At 41.5% G+C, this 23,401-nt stretch overlaps 1 non-coding gene across 1 annotated transcript; it reads right to left on the minus strand.

Annotated features, from left to right (window-relative positions):
• Nucleotides 1-13,305: 13,305 nt before the first annotated feature.
• Nucleotides 13,306-13,379, minus strand: Trnav-cac (transfer RNA valine (anticodon CAC)). The gene has a single exon. It is a non-coding gene; the product is annotated as a tRNA-Val (tRNA).
• Between the last annotated feature and the right edge of the window lie 10,022 nt (nt 13,380-23,401).

A 23,401-nucleotide genomic window follows, 5' to 3' on the forward strand; every position in this document is an offset into this window, starting at 1 on the left:
AAGGCTTGGTCTCTAACCTGTGGCGCTATTGGGAGGTGGTGGGAATTTTCGGAGGTGGGGCCTAGTGGAAGAGAGTTAAGAAAAATTGGCAGCTTGGCTTTCTGGCTGCCACCAGCGAGCAGCTCTCTGGGTGCACTCTTGCTGTGATGTGCCGGGCTGCCATAGGCCCAAAGCAATGGTGCCAACTAACTTTGCACCCTGACCTCTGAGACTGAGCCAAAATACACCTTTCCTCCTATAAGTTGTTTATCTCTTTATTGGTCACAGTGACAAAGAGCTGACTAACAGCTCTCTGGCTGTAAAGGCAGTTGTTAAACACGATGCTTTCTGTTTTCTCCTTTAGCACCAGTCTTCCTTATGGCTGGACCCAGTGATATTTAAGTCAAAGAGTTCAAATTCCTTTTTTTTTTTTTAAGAAATAACTTTGTGTGTTATCCCACCAGTTTTTGCTGCTATTTATGAGTTCTTAAGGTTTCAAATTTGAACTAAGATCTGATACAATAAGGCCATTACTATGAAGTCATCCAGTCTCCTAATTTGTTTGAGTAGAAAAAAATTCCTATCAGAGAGCTTTTTGTCTTTTTTTGCCAGGGGAGGAGAAATGTGATTGAGCTTTTTGCTTTGGTAGATTATTTTCTCTTCTAGAGTGATCACAGGAAATCAAGCTAGTATTTCCTAGTAATTCATTTTTTTTTGAGTTATGCCTGAGGACTGAGTCTCTACAGACCTCTGTCTGTTGACCCTTGTTCATACACAAAATAATGGATATTCCAATAACCCTGATGTTCCACACTGTTGGATGACTGCAGCTGTAAATGATAACTTTGATTAGAGTCAACTCTCTTGTAGCTAAAAAGAGGTGCATTTTGGGGAGGCTGGGGTTGTGGCTCAACAGTAGAATGCTCGCCTAGCATGTCCTGGATTCGATCCTCAGCACCACATAGAAATAAAATAAAGATATTGTGTCCAACTACAACTAAAAAAAAAAAAAATTAAAAAGAAGTGCATTTTTTGACCTCTGAGATGACCCTGGTGAGGGTGTTAATGATTAATATTTCATTTGGTTTGTGGTTTGGAGTGCTATCTTAAGCACTATATTTCCAGAGGACTTTCTACTTTCTGTTTTTTTTTTCCTTTGTCATGGAAAAAATTGCAGCTCAGATACGATTGATGTAGAATCTGCAGTCTCTGGAGAGGTTGTCTTCTCCAGATGGTGGGTGGTGTACAGATGAAGGATATTTGACCAGGAGTTATTTTGTTGAAGCTGGGAGGTGGGTACAAGGGGTTTGATGTAGTAAACTTACATTATGGCAGTTTACACAGTTAATATGGCATGTTCAGGTTTGATTTATACTTATTTGGTAATTCTGCCCAGTTGCACTTCAGTGAGTCCATGGATTTGTTATCTCAGTTGCTATGGAATCATCTAAGGGAAAATATAAATATACAGTCATCCATCACTTAATGGCAGAGATATAATGATAAATATGTTATTAGGTGACTTCTTTGTCCAAACATCACAGAGTCTAATTACACAAACCTGGATGGTATACCTAGCACACATCTAGTTATACCTAGCACACATCTAGGCTATAGGGTGAATGTGTGTGTTGTGTGTGTGTGTGTGTGTGTGTGTGTGTGTACATACATAAACTGGTAACATAGTCATTTGCTATCATTGTGAAGTAGTATGTCCTGAATGTACTTGTATGCCTACACTTATATGTGCTTGCTTATACAATTAACCCCTCTGGAGACTTTTGTACAATTGTTGGTGCAGTATATTTGTTTAAACCAGCATCACCACAGGCAATGCATATTCTATGCATGTTCTATGATGTCACTATGGCTGTGATGACTATGATGTCACTAGGCAGTATGAGCTTTTATCATCATTATAATCTTATGTGTTCACCATTGCTTTGTTGACCAAAATGTTGATATGTGGCAGATGATTATGCCCAGAATAAAGTTTAAGAAAACTAAAGATAAACTTGAAAGTTGGAGTAATTACTAAGAGATTATAAGATCTGCCAAGCACATATAAAAAATAAGCCAGAAGAAATGGATAATATAATTAGGAGTTCAGTGGCCAGGTCCAGGAACATATTAAGCAAGGCTAAACAGAATCACTGAACTAGATGGCTGGGAGGAAATCTGGAGGATGCAGCCAAGTGATGAAGGGGGTCAGGGGGCATGCAGGCGAGAGCTAATGGTCTAAATGTGTTTAATGAGAGTTCCAGAACAAGGCAGAGAGCATTTGACAAAATAAAAATGAGACCTTTCCAGAGCTGTTTGAAGACATAAAGAGCTCAGAAAGTGCCATCTATGGAAACTTAGAATGAATTTCAGGAAAAATGAATAAAATCATGACTCCACACATCAGAACAGAAAACCAAATCATTAAGGGAAACGTACAAACAGGTAGAAGAAAGATCACCGACAAAAGCATGGTGATTCGACTGACAGCTGACTCCTCAAGAGCAACACAGTCACTGGAAATGAACAGCATCTTTAATGTGCTAGGAGAACATAACAGCCATTCTGAAATTTTCTCACTCAGTGACATTATCTTTGAAGAAGGGTAAAACAGACATTTTCAGGATAATAAAAACTTGGTTTACCATCAGTTTCTAGATTTTCACTAAATATATTCTGGAAGTATATATTTAAGCAGAAGAAAGGTGATTTCAGGTGGAAGTTCTGAGTTGCAAAAAAGAATAATGAATAAAAGTGCTAAGTATGTGATCAAACCCGAGTGAACATTGGATATAAAGTAATGTAAAGTGGACTTCTTCCTTTCCCTTGGCTTCTCTTCTGCAATTTCTGTTACCTGCAGCCAGACATATTAAATGGAGGATTCCTAGAATTTAATAATACATAAGTTTTAAATTAACAATTCATAATGTGCCATCATGAGGAGCATGATGAAAGTTCACGCTGCCCCTTTCCATCCTGCCCAGGATGTGAATCATCCCTTTATCCAGAGTATCCCTGTTGTATATGCTACTTGCCCTATAGTTATTAGTAGCCATCTCATTTATCAGATCTATTGTGCATTATCAAAGTACTTGTGAATCCTTATTTTACTTAATGATGACCCCAAAATGCAATTATACTGATGCAAAGGAGGCACCAGAGCATACAACTTGGAAGGATAGATGAACTCTAGAACTATGTGGCTATGCTGCAAAGCATATAGGAAAAAAGAAGTTTCTACAGTATAGGGTTCTATACTGTTCAGGCATCCACTGGGGGACATGAAACCTGTCCCCTCCATGGATAATGTGCTACTACTATATACATATTGTGAAGAAAAAAAAAACTGGAATTGAAATAGATGAGAACCAGAGGGTATGAACGAAGTAAGGTTATTTCAAGATCCTGGACTGTTCAGGAAAAGGGTAAAAATACACATTAGCTTTATACATTGACAAGTTAAGGATGAATATTACATTTTCAATGTATAGATTTTCTCTTCACACAGTGAGTAATGACTCCTGTGTTGATCTGCAAATAAACCAGTGGATTATCACAAATAGCTCAGAAACTACTATATATGGAAACTCCATTTCCAACTGGCTGAATGTTACAAATGAGTTAGGAAAGGAATGGAGTATTTCCATATTTAAAAATGGAATTATATTTCTATCTTAGGCAAATATTTATCTGATACACAAAATAAACTCCAGGTTCATTAAAGATGTAAATGTGAAAGATAAAAACCATGAAAAACTATGATGTTTAGAAGGAAATACATGGAATAATGTCTGTAGGAATAGGGCAAAGGAGTGTTTCAAAACCAGGATATAAAAAGCTTAAACTGTGATGTACAAACTAGATACTGATTGAACAATTTTGTTCATGAAAATATTCCATATTTATAACAAAAAAAGCCCCAAACAGGGAGAAGATATTTACAAAATATAACTGGCAAGAAATGGCCTGGTCCACATGTGCCAAGGCTGGGCAGAAACAGCTGTGGTTGTGAGGAATTCTCCCTCACTCATGGCGGCTATATAATTAGGTACAGTTACTTTGGACAATAGTTTGACATTATCTCATCAAGCAGAAGATGCATATGTCTCTCACTCAGTGATACCATTCCTAGGCATGTATGCCAGAGAAACTCTTGTACATGTTTACCAGAAGATTTTTATGAGAATATTCCCAGGAGCATTGTTCATAGTGGGAGTACACATGCACACACAGGAAACAAAACTGAACAACTCCCAAAGGTAGGGAGGCATATAAAGGCTTGATTTTTCAGAGCTTTGTCTAAATATCGTGTGAAAGTTTGTAAAATTAAAGCTATGTAGTCAGGCAAGGTAATACAGCTATGTAATACAGGCAAGGTAGTCATGTGTGCTCTCTTCTATACAGTATTCATTCATCTGGACTTTAAAGACATAAAATGGCTATACGATCACTTAAAACCTGGCTTATATCTATTTGCTTTGACTAAGTAAATTATTTATTCCTATGTAAAAACAACAACAACAATAATAACAAAAAACTAAATAACTCAAATGCTCGTCAATAGAATGAATAAACACATTAACATATATTCATATAATGGGATACCATGCAGCGGGAAAAAATGAATAAGCTACATTATCGACATGCATGAATCTTCAAAGGCTTAGTGTTGAATTTAAAAAAAGGAACAAAATAATTCATCTGGGACAATTCAACTGATGTCAAGTATATAAACAGGCAAAACTGAGTCATGCATGCATAAAGGATATTCATATAGATAATATGTTAGACTGTAAATGACAGCCACAGGTCCCTCCTTTATCTATACGCATGTGTTCTTGGATTTGAGGGATATCTGGATCATTTCCTGGTATAATAATAACATTTTTTAAAAAAAGGTTACTAAAATTGTGATACTGAAGTGTTTTTATCCCCTACACATTATCATTTTCAATATAACAGTCTTATAATACAATATGCTTGTACCAATTACAAAGTTTGTAAAAAAAAAATACCAACTTATTTTGGCACACTGTAAGCTGTGTGGTTCAGGGCTGGGACACAGTTTTAACTGATGAGATGAATATCTTCTTTTGGTCCTGGAATCAGTCTCTGAAACCAAGTGTCTCCAAGTTCGTATTCAATCTCTAAATAGCCCCTTCACCCCTGCAACTGGGCCTGTCTGCAGGTGATTTCACCAGTGTTCAGTGTTAAAGCCAAGAAAACGTTGCATACTTATGTCACCTGATGAAGAGAGAGCACAAGGGAATTCTTCCCATATCAGGAATAACGTGTTGCCAAGGCAAATCCTGACTTCTACACAGCATCACAGTAAAGCCTGACAGTTTAAGGCAACAGCTTAGCTTCTGCTTCTAACCATGCACAATTTACGTGTCGAGGTCTAGTCTCAAGTGTCTGCCAACAGGGCAAATCTGTTTCACTTCTGTGCAAAATCGACACTTACACAGTCAGATCCAATGAGCAGCTCTCCAAGATGGCCCTCGACCTACCTTCACGGTCACTTTCTCATCCCTCCAGACTGTGAGTTCCAGTAACACACCGCAGGCGACTCTCTGTTCCATGCTCGCACATGCGCTGTTCCCGTCTTCTCTGGCTGTCATCTCTTCCGGGAAGCCATTCCTGGGCTCCCACATTCCTTCCCAGGGCAGAGAAGTTTTCTAAAGATGTAAGATGTTCAGTGTCAAAACGGGGTCAAGCCATACCGATCTCTCCTGTGCACCTCTCTTGGGTCCAGCAGGTATGTGCACACACTTTGGCCCAATTCCTCTGTTTGTGGTAGGGACAGAGGAGGCAAGGCACCCAAGATAGCAGGAAACAGTTTGTATTTGGCTGCAGCCAGGTTCAGAGGGCACAGCTTCTGATTGTAATCAATCAATCCCCTGAACCCTGAGTTCAGGGAGTTTCAGAATTTTATACCCAGCATGTAGGAGGAGGGGCTCAGAAGTTCATATTCTGCTGAAGTTCACATAAAAGCAGTTTTTTGGGGGCTGGGAATATAGCTCAGTTGGTAGAGTGCTTGCCTGGAATGTACAAGGCCTTGGGTTCAATCCCCAGAGTTTATTTCTTTCACTGTTCTGGGCAAGTTAACCCTTCAGGACAACACCTTCTCCCCTTTCTTTCCTCCCCCTGCCAGTTATTACCATGGAGCCCAGTTGGTAACTTTTCTTATCTTAGAAATGTAGACATCTCTGTGAAGCCCCAGCTCAAGGCCAGAGACCTTGTTTAAACATTTCTACAAACTACTATACTGGACACATGTTTGTGAAAAACTAGTAAGGGGTGTCCATCACCTGGAGTACTCTTTTCTTCCCAGCCAAGTAAGACAGGGCAACACAAAAATAGGAAGTTTCTCTACATTGAACTCTTTTGCAGAGACTCGTTTGCTGACAGTCCTAAAATCAGCCATGGTGAAGATTTCTGGAGAAGCCCAGTTAAGACTTTTCTGTGGAGAAAGAGGGTGACACTACATGTTGACCGAATGGGCTTGGGGCATGAGGACTCGGATGAGTCAGGAAGATAGACCCCTTGTGTCCTGACTTGGGTGAATGAGTGGGGACCCCCAAGGGCATCCCCTCTCAGGGCTGGGAGAGGGTTTGTGGGGCCATAGTGACTGGGAACATGGTTGTGGGCTTGGCCAGGGTGCAGCGCCTGCATCGGACGTAAGTGAAGAAGATTGCTGGGTATTCTGTTCTGGAGAGGCTGAGGGGAACTAACAAGCTATGTAGGAAGGTTTCCTCCAACTTATTAAGTCTCACATTTCTCCCTCCTGTGTTAATTACCACCACAATTTTTAGTTCACTTTTATCTTCCAAAAGTCCAGTCAAATCCTGGGAGAAGGTGCCATTTGGTACAGACTTCACCGCTGCCTGGGGTTTTCTCTCTTTTTCTCCATCATCACATAAAGTGGATCATTTCATTCATTGTGAGAACCTAGAATGTAGTCTATTTGGTGCTTGGACACAATTTGTGGAGTCTCTAGAAGATGTTGCCTAGCTATAGGTTGTAAGATCGTTAGTTAAATATTACCTTTGAGCTGTTGTGGGGCAGTTCGCTCAGAGAGCACACCAAGTCCCAGTTTTGTTCAAATGGAAGAGTCTTTCTTTAGCCAGTCAGCCCGTGACTTCTCTCTAAACAGGACCCATAACTGTCTCTGCAAGGAACAGCCCTGAGCCTGAGCATTTTAGGATATTTAAAGGCAAGAACCATATCTGGGTTGATGTAGCTGCAAGCAAGCAGGTACAGAAGCTGAACTGGGCAGTGAGCGAGACAATGCAGTGGGTACCTTGGTTATTTCCCAAGGGACTTTCCAGGTAGGCATAGCAGCAAGCAAGCAGAAAGGATATGGATCAAAATGACCCTACTTCAGAACAAGTTAGAAAATGGTTACTAACATCTAGACAGTCAATCTCTGCCAAGGTACATTGCCCAAGAAAAATGGAAACCAAAGAGAACAATCTTACATTGTATAAGAATTGCTATTTTGTGTTGCCAAGGATGCTATGCTAGGTAACTATTAATGGGTACAGAGGCGGGGCTTTCCCAGGGGAGAAGCATTTCTTACATGATATGGAGTCTCAGGGTAAAATGGAGTCTGTTTGGTCATTGCCCATATAGCCTGGCCCATAACATAAGTGACAACTGCCAATTAACGTTGAACTTTTTGGGATGGCATTTGAAGGGAAGAAATGGTTAGTGATTCGATTTTATGATGTACTAATATGTTATTTGAACAACCCAAACTGATTATTTTTGGAAATGAGTAAGCAAATGGCAATTACTGTGTATTTTTGTTTTTCATTATGCTCATTTTTTATTTTTATTTATTTTTTTAAATATATATATAACATATATTAATATTTATTTTTTTAGTTGTAGTTGGACACAATACCTTTGTTTTATTTATTTATTTTTATGTGGTGCTGAGGATCAAACCCAGGGCCTCTCACGTGCCAGGCGAGTGGCTCTACCGCTGAGCCACAACCCCAGCCCCCATCATGCTCAGTTTTAAACACAAAGAAATTTATTGGCTCTCATATCTGGAAAAGACCTTGAAAACCTCACAGGCCATCTTTTTCATTTTGTAAATGAGAAGGCTGAGGCGTTCAGGGGTTAATGACCTGCCTGTGGCAACAGTACAAATATATAAAGTTGAGATTAAGCAACATCTTTGCTCTCTAAATTGATTTCCATTGTTTGACTCAGGAAAACTCTCTTGCAAACACCACCCAATGTAGAAGCAAAACTGTCATCAATTGAACTACTGCTTAATAGGCTAATATAAGTATATACTGCATGCATTCTATTTCCACCTGACTCTAGAAGCCTACTCTTTGAACGTCTTCTTTGATTTACTCCTAATAGCACAAAATTGAAATGGAAGCTGTAAGATGTGCAGTGATCATGGACCCAGAATCCTCCCAGAGCAAGGTACAATGTATTTAAATACATCAAAGGAGATGAAGACATGTATTATTAATTAGTTTTTCAGAACACACATGCCAGATGTGTTTACATTTCGATTGGTGGGATGCCATGTCATTACTTTTTAATGTGCACACATGGAAGTAAAAAAAAATTATGCATAGTACCATACTGAGTAGAAGAAGTCCATATTGAAAATTTGTGGCAAAATATAGGATGGAGGTTGAAATAAGAAAGAGATATAGGGAGAGGGAGAGAGAAAGAGAATGATATGCTCTTCTTAGGAGTTGTAAACAGGTTTTAGGAAAACTGCCCATAAAAATCAATACTAAGGGGCTTGGACTGTGGCTCATCAGTGCTCACCTCGAATGTGCAAGATCCTGGGTTTGATCTTCAACACCACATAAAAATAAATAAATAAAATAAAGGTATTGTGTCCAACTACAACTAGAAAATAAATATTTTTTTAAAAATCAATACTAATCAGATGCTGTGGCTCACACCTGTAATCCCAGCAGCTCTGGAGGCTGAGGCAGGAGGATCATGAGTTTAAAGCCAGCTTCAATAACAGCAAGGTGCTAAGCAACTTAGTGAGACTCTGTTTCTAAATAAAATACAAAATAGAGCTGGGGATGTGGCTCAGTGGTCAAGTGCCCCTGAGTTCAATCCCTGTGCAAAAAAAAAAAAAAAAAAAAAATCAATACTATGGTTCGAATGTGACTTGTCTCCTGTGAAACTCAGGTTAAACTTAATCCCCATTATGAGATATTAAGAGATAGGACCAAGGAGGATCTTTAGGAGGTCATTAGAACTCTGCACTTATGATCGGTTAATCCATTCACTCAGTTTATGGATTAGTGGGTTAATGAGTTATCTGCAGAGAGGTCTGCTATAAAAGCTAGTTTGACTAGGTCTCCCACACTCCCTCTCACTGTGTGATATATCTGTGCACCCGGGGACTCTGCTAGCAGGAATGACATCATCAGATGTGGTCTCTCAACCTTGAACCAGACCCATGAACCAACATAAACCTCTTTTCTTTATGACTTACCCAGTCTGTGGTGTTATGTTACTAGCAACAGAAAACAGACTAAGACAGTCCATATCTTCTGGACCATGCATTTGGTAAAACATGAAAGAACTTTCTGACAATTGGTTTTTAAAAACAGAAAAACAATTTGTTTTCAACAAGCATTTGCTGAGTGCTTCCTGGGTGGTCCGAGTCTGGAGGAGATTGTGGTCCAGCAGAGGAAATACTGATGTGGGCAAGTATAACAGGAGGAGGCAAGAGTCCTGAGAAAGTACTGCTGAAAATCAGAGGAAAAGTGGAGCCTTTCAGCTGAAGAAATCAGGGCAGGCTTCGTGGAGGGTGAGCATGAAATAGGAATAGGATTTGAAATCCCGGAGAGTCTGGGGACAATTAGGGCACTTATTCACCCTAGACCTTGACTGACTGTCAAGAATAGAAGGGCCAGCATGTGCAAAGGCTTGGGGGCAGGGAAATGAGCAGGGGCGGGCCAGAGAGGAAATGATGAGTAGAGAGGGGATGAAATGAGGTAAGAAGTGGTCTTCAATAAATCTCTTAACATTCTAACAATAACAACTTTATTATTATTATTATCTATTTAACAGAGATTGAACCCAGGGTGCTTAACCACTGAGCCACATCCCCAGCCCTTTTTTACTTTTTATTACGAGTCAGGGCCTTGCTAAATTGCTGCCGCTGGCTTTGGACTTGGGGAACCTCCTGGGCCACTGGGATTACAGGTGTGCACCTGCTGCGCCTGGCCCAACAACCTCACTTTAATGGGAGTGGCTAAGAACAACGAGGAAGTGTGGTATGTGGGAGCAGAACATGGAGATGGAGTCACCCTAGAGATGAAGAGTTGATGAGTCCCACAATCTGCAGGCTCTGGGGCCCAGTTAAGTGCTGGCTGTACACTTGGGAAGCTAGCCTAGAATGTGAGCAATCCTTTCAGGATCCTGCTCCAGCATCAGAGGGGAGGGAGGAACAGCTCCATTGTGAGCAGCCTCTGAATTCAATTTAGAAAAGCACAGGCTGAGAACTGGAACCACAGGGTTCTCTCGTGACAACAGCCCTTGCCGACTACACACATTTTTGTGATTGGGGGTTTTAGTCCCAGGATGTGCTTCCCAGCCAGCTAAACCAAGGACTTTACGCCTTCTTGGGGACTCACTAGGTGTCAGAGGGGCCTTGGTTTATGAATTCTGTTTTCTAGAATGAGTTGCTTCTATTCGTCTCTCGTGATGTAACTAATATTTTCAACGCCTCATTGCTTGGTGTTTTCCGTTTTTTTTTTTAAAGCAATGAAAAGAAAGGAGAGCCTGGGGAGTTTCTTTTGTGTTAGATGCATATGTTGAAGGATATTAAATAATTTCAGCCCAGAGCAAAATAGAGCAGGATTTTATGGCCAAGTCTTACGTTAATAGAGTGGGCAGGCTGGTAGCCATGTTCCCTTATTCTCAAACAAATGCATCCCTGTGAAATGAACTGTCAGAAGAACCACAGGTTTAGGAAGCCTGGAATCACTGAGGAGTAATACATGGGTCCCGAGATGCTGATGTTAACGTTGACACACGATGTTTCTGGGCAATTTGATCCATGCCAATAACTGAGTTTGTTTCCTGCTGCAGGATTCATTTTGCTCCTAAGTCATTTGAAGCTTTATTAAAGATTTACCCGGTGGCCTTTTAAAAGCACAGCATTTACTGTCATATGTGTTTGGCCACCATTTGTGCTTATCGAACATTAGTATGACACTGGACCAGAATGTTTTAAAACTCAACAAGAGCTTCTTAATGTCTAATTCAGGTCCTTCTTTCTCTCCTCTAATTACACTGACATAGTGCCTTCGCAATGTCAAAACTGAAAAACTATACGACAAACCTAAGATATAATCATCGATTCATCTAAGAGTAAAAATAGAAACCAGTTATTTTGGCCTGTCAGGCTCTTGTATTACACACTTGATCTTAGCCAAAAGGCCGAGAAGCAATAGGCTCTTGTATTAAAATGACAGTTCTTCATCTGTTTTGCTGTAATGATTATGACCATTTTGTCTCTGTCATCTTGCATCTGAGTCACCCAGAAATTTTATCCAACATTTTTAATGCAGAGCATTGCATGTAGCCTCTTTTTAGAACTCCAATAAAATCCTTCAAAGATCTTGCTTTTAGCAATTCTCTCAAAATGGACTTAGCAAGTAGTTCGGGTATTATTTTTAAGCTTGATGTTTTAAAATCGCACTTCAATATTTATACCCAGAGGTGATAATCCCTAGAGTAAAAGCGCTGCCGTTGAAATCTTCCGTTTGGGATGAATCTGCTCTTTTGATGAAGAAGAATGCTGATTACAAAAACAATGCTTTAAACCAGAGCCCAATGCAAAAATTTTAAATCTGTCTTTCAAAGATTATTTCACACTTTCAGCTTCGGCATAAAAAAAATCATTGGCAATTTCTTCTGAATGACTCTTCCATTTTCTTCATAAGTGTATTTTCCCAGAGTGTTGCTTAGATATGACCCATGTTATACTGAAATGCAGTGTGTGTGTGTGTGTGTGTGTGTGTGCGTGCGCGTGTGTACATGGGTGCACATCTATGTGTATACACGTGTTCTGGCAGAAAGGATATGCCAGATGATGTGTTCCTTGATTTGGAGAAAAAAGGTTGATGGCTTACCTTTTCTATTTTCTAATTTATTGAGAAATATATGCATTTTTTAAAATAGAAGAAGAAAAAGAAGAGCTCTGTCTTGGTGCAAATATTCACTCACTGTTTAAAATGGCCCCACTTCCTTTTGGCCTCTCTGCTGCACTGATGATTCTGAGCTCCGTGCTCCATTGTAGACATCGCAGATTGAAACACAGACCTTGGAGATGTGCATTTGAATCTGCCTGGGCCACTTGCTTGCTGTGTGAACTTAGACAAGGGTCTTAACCTCTTTGAGTCTCACTTTTCCCACATGTCAGGTGGAGGATGGTGAGAAGAGCCAGCAGAGCAGTGTTGTGAGGATGAAATGAAATGCCACCCTTGAAATGCGTGACATGACACCTGATCCGTAGGAAGCACCCAGTGAGTTGTAGCCACTCATAGCAGCTGTGATCACAGGGGAAGTATGGCGATTATAAACTTGGTGGTGACAAGAAAAGGGCTACTAACATCTACCGTTCAACATATATCAGGCTGGTAGCATTGTCATGGGTGTGGGTGGAATTCATGTAGCTATGTTAGATAAGCTGGAGGACAGCCTGTTGGGGGCAAACATAACTGAGCCCATGTGATTACTTTGAAGTGTATATATCGAGTGACCCAAAAGTACTGCCAGTGGGAGGAGCTATGGATGATTGATTGACACAGAGCACTTAGATGGTGGACTGTGCTGGGCATTGAGGACAGAAAGATGCACAGACAAGCTCCTGTCTCAAAGTCTGCCAGCTTCTGTGTGAGTGTGAGTGTGAGTGTGTGAGAATGTGTGTGTATGAAGGTGTGTGTGAGTGAGGTTGGGTGGAGAGAACTTGAGAAGAAAACTTGGTGTAGTGAGACTTTGAGAGATGAACTCAGCTATCAGGTTGTTCCTCCCTTGGTGACATCCAGGGCTGGTCCTGTATTCCCACCCCATGGAGTTTATAATCCAATGAAGATGGATAAGCAGAGCTCAGATCCCCTTCCAGAACTTTGTCCAACAGTGAGCCCCACAGGGAAATTGAAATCTCCTACTTAGACATGTAAAAAAAAAGTAAAAAGAAACAGATGGAACTCATTTTAATAATGTACATCTTTTCAATATATATATATATATATATATATATATATATATATATTTAGCCCAAAACATAGTCAATATAAAATTCTTTTTTCCCCCCTGTGGTGCTGGGGATTGAACCCAGGGCCTTGTGCATGTGAGGCAAGCACTCTACCAACTGAGCCACATCCCCAGCCCAAAATTCTTAATGAGATATTTTATTTGATTTTGGACCAAATCTTCAAAATGGGATATGTCCTCTGCACTCACAGCACATTTCCAATTTGGCAATTCTAAGGGTGGTGCTTGGGCTCGCAAAATGGATATGCTCTGGACCCCATCTGCACCTTCCAAACCAGGAGGATTGAACAGAATCCATGGTGACTCATCCGCCATGCTGTCTGATGACTTTAAAAAGCTTGTCAATTGAGGAGACGACACACCCTCCCTTCTAATCATATTTGTGTAGTCCATTTCCTTATCATAGGTTAGGTAAACCACGTTATCACAGTCAAGGCCAAAGGTAGACCTCAGGTCAGCCCTCGGAATCAGTGGCATCTACTTAGGCTTTTATTAATCAGGAGGTTGAGCTACTTAGCAAAAAAACGAAGAGAGGCAAGAAGAAGAGGAGACAGGAGCAAGTTTTTATTCACCCATGGGATGAATGACATCACTGTTCTCATCCTTGCTCTTCTTTCCTGACATAAAGGAAATAGGAAAGGGAGAAGGAGAGAGAAGGGAGGAGGAGGAGAATTTGCAAATTCATGGGGTTTCCCAGTCTGAGTTCCTCACCTAGGGCTGGCCTCATGGACATCTGACCTTAGAAGGTCTGGCTCTCATTTAATTCTCTGCTGTCACAGTGTTGAAAGTCCTAACAATTTTTTTTGGACAGGGGTCCTGCCTTTCCATCAGGGACCCACAAATTATGTAGGTGGTACCCTCCCCTACAGGTGTAAGGGAGTGTGGGGATTAGGTAGGTTTTGGAGGAGTTTTTTGACTTCTCCATCACTAAAATCTCTAGCCAAAGAAAGCAAGACAGCCAGCAAGCAATCAAGAAAGAGAAGAGAAAAGAAAACAGAAAACAGATCTGGGGTAGAACTGGGCTTAATAATGCATTGGAAGCAGAGTGTCAGCGGAAGGCTAAATGCTGAAACTATGTATCAAATCACCATTTATCATGGGACAAAGAGCGAGTTCCTCAATTAATCAGCGCCTATCAACAGTCCCACCCTCCCAGCCATCCCTCTAGGGTCCTATTCCTGTTGTTTGAATAGAGGCTAGAACTTCTGGGCAGTGCCAGTGAGTCAGCCGTCCCACTGATAATGGAAGTTTTATGTGGATGAAAGTGAACACGTTAACCTGTTTCTATTCTGTCAACGATTTAAGCAAAGAGTAAAAGTATATTGGTAGTTTTAGTGCTCTGATGCGAAATCGAATGTTTTGAGCCTTCTCAAAGCTTTGAGATCCAAGAAAATCACTTTAGTGCTAATCTACTTGGGACAAGTTGTAAAGCTTTCAATTCAGAATTTGTTCTGTGGACCAGCAGCATTGGCATCACCCCAAAGCCGGCTCCCCTACCATCTGCCCCAATAAGAATCTGCATTTTAGTAGCTCCCCAGGTGGTTTATGTGTGTAATAAAGTTTGAGAAGTGGTTCAACAGCTGCTTGTCTTGGTGAGGGAAGGGGAGTTTAACCCATCTCCAAATGCATCTATTTAATGCCTGAGCCACTTGGAAAGTTATGGGAGAGGAAGGGACCTCAGAGGGTGGTCCCAGACCAGCAGCACCAATACCACGGAAGCTTGTTGCAAATGAAGATTCTCAGACTTCCACCTCAAATCCTCTGTGGAAATTCTGGGGTAGGGGCAGGGCCCAGCCACCTGCATCTCTGTCCTAACAAGATTCCCAGGTGACCCGGATGCATGGCAAGGCTCCAGAACCACTGCTGGGGGCTGGTAGTGGTAACGGTGTGGGAAGGGTTGCAACTGATTGTATATTTTCATTTTGTCGGAGGCACTGGGAAATCAGGTCTGGTAGCACCATGATCCTAGCTTTGAAAGAAATGATGATGCCCTGATGATGTAACTATTACCTGAAATTTGTTATTTTTATTTTCAAGGGGACAGAAAGAAGCTCAATGGTTGATTAAATAAGGTGCATGGAATGTCCTGAGATTGATGAATCAGAGGAAGTGAAGAGTTAAAGGAAAAGCAAGAGAGCCAACTTTGTCAGTGGTGGTGGTGACTCACTGCTGGGCTCACCCGGGACAGGAAGAATCCTTTCTCTCTCTTGCTTCAAAGTGTCAGGTAGGGCCCCGTGTTTTTCATTTGGGCTGCTTGAGCATCTATTGCAATGGGTCTGATGCTGTGATAGACAAGCGGGGGTGGTCCAGATATCTCCAAGACACCATCCATGATGCCAAAAGGCTTCAGCTTCATGGGAGATACTGGTTAATAAATCAGTAATTAGAAATCAGTATGTGTTAGTGAAAAGATTTGGGGCTATAGAGATGGGATCCCCAAGGAAAGCTGGATGAGAGTGAGCCATGGAAGGCTTCCAGAAGGTGGTGACATGCCTGTGCTGTGCTTAAAGAAGAGTAGCTAGCCAGGCAGTCAGGAGGGACATGGGCAATGCATCCTGTGGATAAGTCATGACGTAAACCTGAGAATTCATTCAATCATCCCATAAATATTTATTCAGGGTCTGCTGTGTACCCGACACTGTTCTTCAATGAACAAAATAGACAAACATGGGCTCATTCTAGCAGAGGAATATAGACCCAACACACACACACACACACACACACACACACACACTCACTCACACACACACACACACTCACACACACACACTCACACACACACACACACACTCACACACACACACTAAAGTGATTGATATAATCATGCTGGTGTGAGATGAGGTGGTGTAAGAATCCAGAACCTTTATCGTCATCTTCCACAGCAGGAATTTAGGTCTATAGTGTCTTAAATTATGAATCAAGAAGAAGCACTATAAATATATTGTTTAGAAATATGCAAGCTTATACAAGAAAAAAGAGCTAAAATAGTCTGGAAAGAAAGGTTCAGGAGTGGGAGACCAGGGACTTGTATTTATCAGGATGAGCCTTTTCGAGCATTTTATGTTCTGTTCATTCATTCATTCATTCACAAATATGCATAAATGGGATTGTGGGCCAGCTCCTGATTGCAGGGATCCAGAAACACATAAGTTTCTTCCCTGGCAGAACCTAGCTTCCTGGGCCACAGCTAGAAAGGGTGGAGGTGGAGGGTATTCTCTCATTTAGAGTAATAAGCTGGGCCTTGCTGGGAATGATATTTGAATAAAAATTGTAGAGGAAGAGCCATCTAGAAGTTGGGTGGAGGAACTTCCCGGGGCAAAGGTCTGGGGTGGTGAGTGTGGGTGGAGCAGAGGGCCCTGTGCTACTGCCGAGGGTTGGAAGGGACATGGGAGTAACAGAGGGCAGAGGAAAACAGCCATGACTCGCTGATGGCCAATGTCCTGCAAGGACTCTGAATGTACTCTGTGTGACATGGGAAGCCACTGGATATTGTCTGTGGAGCAATTCCCTAATCTTTTAAAAGAAAACACAAAGACCACACATGATAAACACTGATTTAGGTTAATGGTATAGGCAATGTATCACTTTTTCAAATGTATTTTTTTTCCAATCATTGAGATGGAAAGTAGTGCCAGTGGCAAAAAATGTGCACACAGATTTGAATGCAATTAAAAATGAAAAGCTAAAGAGCAAACCAGTAATGATTCAGGTGAGACCCTAACACATCCTGAGTAGGGCAGCAGCTTAGGGCTCTGGTAACACAGTCTGCATTGATTGCAGCTTCCTTTCCTACACGCGCCGCCCAGTCCAGCTCCCCTTCCACCAGCTGCCCCAAATCATTAGAAATTCCTAGGACCTCATAAAGATGCACAATTATTATGTATTAATAAGAAATTTAAAAAAATAAGCTTAAGGAGATGGAAATACTAACTACCCTGATTTGATCATTACACACTGTGTATGCATGTATTAATTTATCACATGGTAGCCCACAAATTCGCACGAGTCAAATAATAATTACTAAAAAGGAGACTAAAAGAAAAAAAATTGGTTTATATTTGTTTTTTTTTATTGGTTGTTCAAAACATTACAAAGCTCTTGACATATGTTTCATACATTAGATTCAAGTTGGTTATGAACTCCCATTTTTACCCCAAATACAGATTGCAGAATCTCATCTGTTACACAACCACATTTTTACATAATGCCCTATTAGTAACTGTTGTATTCTGCTATCTTTCCTATCCTCTACTATCCTCCCTGAATTTTACTTCAATCAAAAATGAAATAAAAGGAAAAATCCCATATGAGAGTGTTTTGTATCGGCCAGGTACAAAAACGAGTAAGTCTGTCTCGGATGTAAACAGGACACGTGGCTAAAGGAGGGACAAGGCAGAGACAGGAGGAGGCAAGAACAGATGCCATCTGGCAGATGTAACACTGTTATCTCGAGAGGCTGTTATTTGGTGCTGAAGTAGCTTTCATATCCCTTGGGAGAATGCTTTCCAAGCCTTTTCCCTTATTTGATGACCAAGTTTCTGACATCTAATTCAGTTGGCACATTAATCCTGAGACGGAAGTGCACTGGATAATGGTAACCTTCAGGACTGGCCTGTGCCAATAAATGGGTGTTGAGTGAGTGAGCAAGTCACCTTGAGTGATGAATCCAGAAGGCTCATCTGGAAACAGTCTGTCTCTCTTCCATTGCACAGGTGTGACACCTCCAGCCATGGAATGAACACAGTGTCACAGTAGCCAATGGTGTCTCCCACGGAATGGCGAACAGCCATGACCCACCGATGGCCAATGTCCTGCAAGGACTCTGAATGTACTGTGTGTGACATGGGAAGCCACTGAAGCTGACATGGGAAGCCAAGCTGAAGGATGGGTTTAAATACCCCAACTGCAACAAAGGACTATAAAATACCTTCAGGGAGGTCTGGATTCAGAGTCCAACATAGTGAGCACCCAGTTGATGGTTAATAAGTCAGTAAATTGTGGAGGAAAGAACCCAGTTTATCTGTTTTAAAGGGGAAGAAAATATTTTTTCCCTTAAAAATTCTGTTTTTGTGGTGTGCACTATCATTCAAAATGCATTTTGACATATGCCTTAATCTAAATAAGAAGTTTGCATGTTTTTCTAGGTAAAAGTGAACATAAAAGAATCATATCAGCTTTGTCTTGGGGAAAAATTATCACAAGATCTGGCTGGGGTCAAAAGGGTAACTGTGACCTTTGAGGAAATAATATCAATGTGATAAAATACATCATTGGGATCTCAAGTCTTTTATTTCCCCCACTTTTTAAAAAAATTGGTGCATTATAGTTGTACATACAGGCTCTCAAGTTTTAAGATTCTATGTTGTGCTTAAAAAATAAGTATGCATTTCTCTTTGGCTCCCTCTGCTGGATGATTTTCTTTCTGTTTTGGCTCTTGTGATTGATATCTCATACAGCTGTGAGGTTCTTGCTGCTCTCCATCCACAAGATTATGTTGAATTATAATTAGATTCAGGAGAAAGCCTTCAGCCAATGGTTCTCATTCAACTTCAATTGGGATCTGCTGGACGGTGTGATGTTCTCAGTGGAAGTTATAATGGCTTTTGTTGTGTGCAACGGTTCTGTCCTGGAGGATGGAGTTTGGTCACACTGTTTGCAGATCTGAGAAATAAGAAGCCATGATTCCTTGTGCTTTTAACCTAGGGACCATAGCATCAAACCATCATGGACATTTTAAGGAATATATCAAAGTGTATGTATCAAGTGGAGCAGAGTGGCCCAAGTGACAAAACAGGTGCCATAAACTCCCAGTGTCCACTTCATCAGACAGAGGAGCTCAGAGGAGGCACTGGGGAAACTCATGCGGCTGGAGGGTTTGTGTCCTGTATCCCCAGCCTCCAAGCACCAAAGCCTGCCACACTGCACACCTCCAGACTCTCCTGGGTATCTTGTCCATTGTTGATGAACTAATTATATTCAGGTGCCATCTGCATGGATCAAGAGTGGAATATTGGCAATTTCACATGAGTCAATGTATTTAGAACAAAACCCTTGGCCAGCATTCTGTATCAAATGAGAAATAAAATTCTTTGTTCATTGTTACAAGACTTCATGTGCCATAAAGTGGGTAGAAGGCTATAGTTAACTTTTTTTTTTTTTTTTAGGGAGCAGGGAGGTTTAAGGGAGATAAAAACCCAGTGGCTTCCGTTTAGGTAGAAACTCATTGATAAGGGCTGGGGATGTGGCTCAAGTGGTAGCGCGCTCGCCTGGCATGCGTGCTGCCCAGGTTCGATACTCAGCACCACATACAAACAAAGATGTGTCCGCCGATAACTAAAAAGTAAAAATATTAAAAAATTAAAAAAAAGAAATTCATTGATAAGATACATGTAATACAAATCTCAAATTGCTATGAACTTTTAGGAATGAATTATGAATGTCTGATATTCCTCTATTCCTCATGAAACTGTGGACATTGATCTTTGTTGGACACCATCCTAGATCAGAAAATACATGGAGTCCGGGCCTAGGTTGCCAGCAGGGGGAGCTCTTGCTCTTCATATCTAATAAGGGCCAAAGCAAACCTCCCAGGCTCTTAGTAAAACTCAGGTTTGTGACTCATCAGGGATGTGTGTGTGTGTATGTGTGTGTGTGTGTGTGTGTGTATGTGTGTGTGTGTGTGTGTGTGTGTGTTTTAGCTTAGTTCAAATTTGCAGTTTTGCAAAGGACAGCATGATGTATTTCCTAGTTCACTGCAAAAATTGACCATTATCTTGAAAACTATTTGGGAAACTATAGTTTTTAAAATAAAAAGCAATACATATCTTTTGTCTTGCTTTTAATTTTTGCCATAAACATGAGTTACCTGAGGGAAAACACAGACACTTTTAAATATTTAAAGTGATTACACTGATCCTAAACTATCCAATTCAAATTATCCACACCTGTTTTTAGTAGCCTGTGTTTAGTGAAGGGTTCAAGGTAGGAACTCACAGCTGACTCCAATGATCCTTTCTGCTAGTGAAGATTTAATGGTATGTTCACCTTTCTGAGACAGAGATATTGATGGATAGGTCTGATTGTTTCTACTGTAATTTTCATTTTCTTTCTTTTCTTTTTTTTTCTTTTTTTTTTTTTTTTGTGGTACTGGGATTTAACCCAGGGATGCTTTATCCCCTGTTTTTTAATTTTTTAAATTTTTTTATTTTTAGACAGGGTATTGCTAAGTTGCTGAGGTTGAGGCTCCTCTTGAACTTTCGATCCTCCTGCCTCAGCCTTCTGAGTTGCTGGCATAACAGGATTACAGGTGTGTACCACTATTCCTGGCTGTAATTTTCATTTTTCTCCTGCTCTGTCATCTGTAGCAGAGGTAGGAAATCTTTTTCTCTAAAGGCCAGAAGATAAATATGTAAGGGCTCGTGGGTCGGAGAGATACTGTTAGCCTAAGCACAGCCATAGAAATGTGTAGACTGAACGGTGTGGCTGTGTCCTATTGAAACTTCATGTGCAATTTGGCCACCCCTTTGACCTATAAACATTTATGGAGATTGAAAGCACAGTTAATATTTTCCCTTTACCTATTATTATATATTCTCTGTAGACTCAAACTCTTTTCTAATTAAGAAGAAAATAATCAAATCAGAAAGTCCTGGTTCAACTCCTTTTATGAGGCCCAGTTCCTCTTACAACATTCCTGTCAAGCGTCTTTGCCCTCTGCTTGGAAATCTCGTACTCCCTGTCTTGCTCTGTAAAGAAGGCGGTGGCCCCAAAGGGCAGACAAGCTCTTGAGCAGCAGCGTAGCAATTTAGAAACCAGTGCTGCGGACATTATAGACTTTTAAACTTTTCATTCAATCCATTGCTTATTCTAAATTTTTAAAGAAAGATGCCACCGTATCAAGTAACCAGTGTGACTGGCCCGAAACATCCCAGGAGAATCTGGTTTAAGATTTTTCGAGAAGCTGATCCAAGAACATTTTCTTTCTCTCTTTGTTCTGTGGGGTGATACACAAGGTTTCTTTCTAGATGCCTCGAAGACACAAATGCCAAGATGGAAATAAATCCTGACAAGTTATCTTGGAAAGCAAGCCAGCACTGAGAGAAGGGATGGTTGTTAGGGTAGGAACGGGGACTTTCTGTCCGCCACCTGACCTTGAGAATGGATTGTTTCCTTCAGGTTTGGGTGGGAGGCCGAGGTCTGGATGGCTGCCTGCAGTTTCAGTGACACTTCCCTTGCTGATGGTAGCAGTTTAGATAGTTGTTACCCTCCCTTTTTAGGGACATTGTTCTGGAGCTGAACATGGAGGAGAAGAAATGAGAAGCGACCAAGAAAAGGAAAATCCTGGAGGTAGAAGAGATTCATCTTTCTCCCTTTTTATAATGAGTTTTTTTTTTTTTTTTTTTTGTAAGCATCAGAGGTTACTGCAGGCACCAGAAAAGTGGTGGGGGGGTAGAAGTGAGTGCCTGCCCTTTTCTGCTAGGGCGACCCCAATGAGCACACAGGCCCCTTCCAGATATCACTGGATTATTTAAAAGTAGCAGAGACCACTTAAAAAGTTTTATTTCTAAAGGATCATTGGAGTCAGCTGTGAGTTCCTCCCTTGACACACTTCTGGTGGGCAAAGAGGGGAGGATCAGAGCCCAGGCCCTGCCAGGAAGATACTGGAAATGGACCAAAGCCCTGGACTCCCATCCCAGACTCCATCAGCACAGCTCCCCTATGTCAGGCGTCTGGGTCTCTCCTGTCCAGGCTGCCCAGTCTCTGGACCCTGGGATGGGTCTCCAGCTGGCCCAGAGGTGTGGGTCCCCAGCATCCCTTGTCCAGTTTCCCAAAGTCTCAACATAGCTTTTCTGGCGGGCATGGCTTTAAACCTTTGCATTGAAGAAACAGTCAGGAGGCCGATGCTGAGACAGAGAAGGAAACTGACCTGCATGTCTGCTCTGCTAAGGCAGCTCCAGGGTGGACTGAGACAGAACTGCCTCTTGGTCATGTTGGCCTCTTGGTGGCTGAGAGATCATGGGGGCTGGGGTGGAAGAGGGAACACTGGAGTGACAGTGTCTTCTCCCTTGGGCTGTGTTGATTTTTGCTGTAGGGACAGAGGAAAGACTCAGAAAATGCTTTAGCTCCTGGAGCAGGGCCTCTTCTAGAACCTTCTAACCACCTAACACTGTATGGAGAAGAGCATACAGTGAGAAAGGCAATAAACCATGAACCCACAATAGGATCTCTTGCCCTTGGCTCAGCCTCCTGCAGGGGTGCAGGGGTGGAGAGAGACCCCTCCTTCTGCAGGGCTGCCAACTGGTCAGTGTGTCCCTTTCCCACTCCCAGCACTGTTGCCAAGTACAGTTCAGTACATCCCGATGACTTCCATTCTCATGCCTCGTGTACAAGTTAGCCCTTTTCTTGAGCTAAGCAAACACAACAAACAAACAAACAAATAAATTAGATTTTCCACGGCTTCCCAAACATTCGTAATCATGCGCTTTCTTCTTGGAATGCCCTTCTCTGGCCTGCCAGCTGATTACTGTTTTCAGAGGACACTAATGACAACCCGGACATGATGTCTACAAAGCCCCACATTAAGGAAGCTTGCGTGGCAAACCTGCCATTCAGGTAATGACTGCTGCTCTCTGGAAAAACAAGCTGATGCTCGTGAGGGGAAGGCCAGGTGGCAATGTCTGGATGCTGCAGAGGGGGCGAGGCCCGTCACCCCTGACCCCGTGGGCATGGGGTCGTGAATGGCTTTATGCAGTTTTTGTTAAGGTGGGAGAAAGCTTCCAGAGGGTGGAAGGAGCTGTACTAAAGAGACATATTTCCTTTCTTCCTCCCAACTCTAATCAATTTCATTATCATAACGAGCAGAGGTAGTAATTATTAAGATTGCATACCGTGGTCACAGGTGACAGGAACTGTAGCTGGGCCAAGGGACTATGTTGCATATTTTAGTTTTCTTCTCCAAAGCTCTGACTTTTTATCTTCTTTTTGTCTTCCTGGCGGTGACTGGCTCCATAGCAGGCACAAGTAGGTGTCTAATAACTACTCCTTCGTTGGTTCTTTACTCCGACTCCGTCCATTCCCATGTGAATTTCTTGAAAACAAAGAAAAATGGCATCAATAATCATCATAAATGCAATCC

This window comes from Urocitellus parryii, chromosome 7 (genome assembly GCF_045843805.1).
Source record: "Urocitellus parryii isolate mUroPar1 chromosome 7, mUroPar1.hap1, whole genome shotgun sequence".
In the NCBI taxonomy this organism is placed as follows: Eukaryota; Metazoa; Chordata; class Mammalia; order Rodentia; family Sciuridae; genus Urocitellus; species Urocitellus parryii.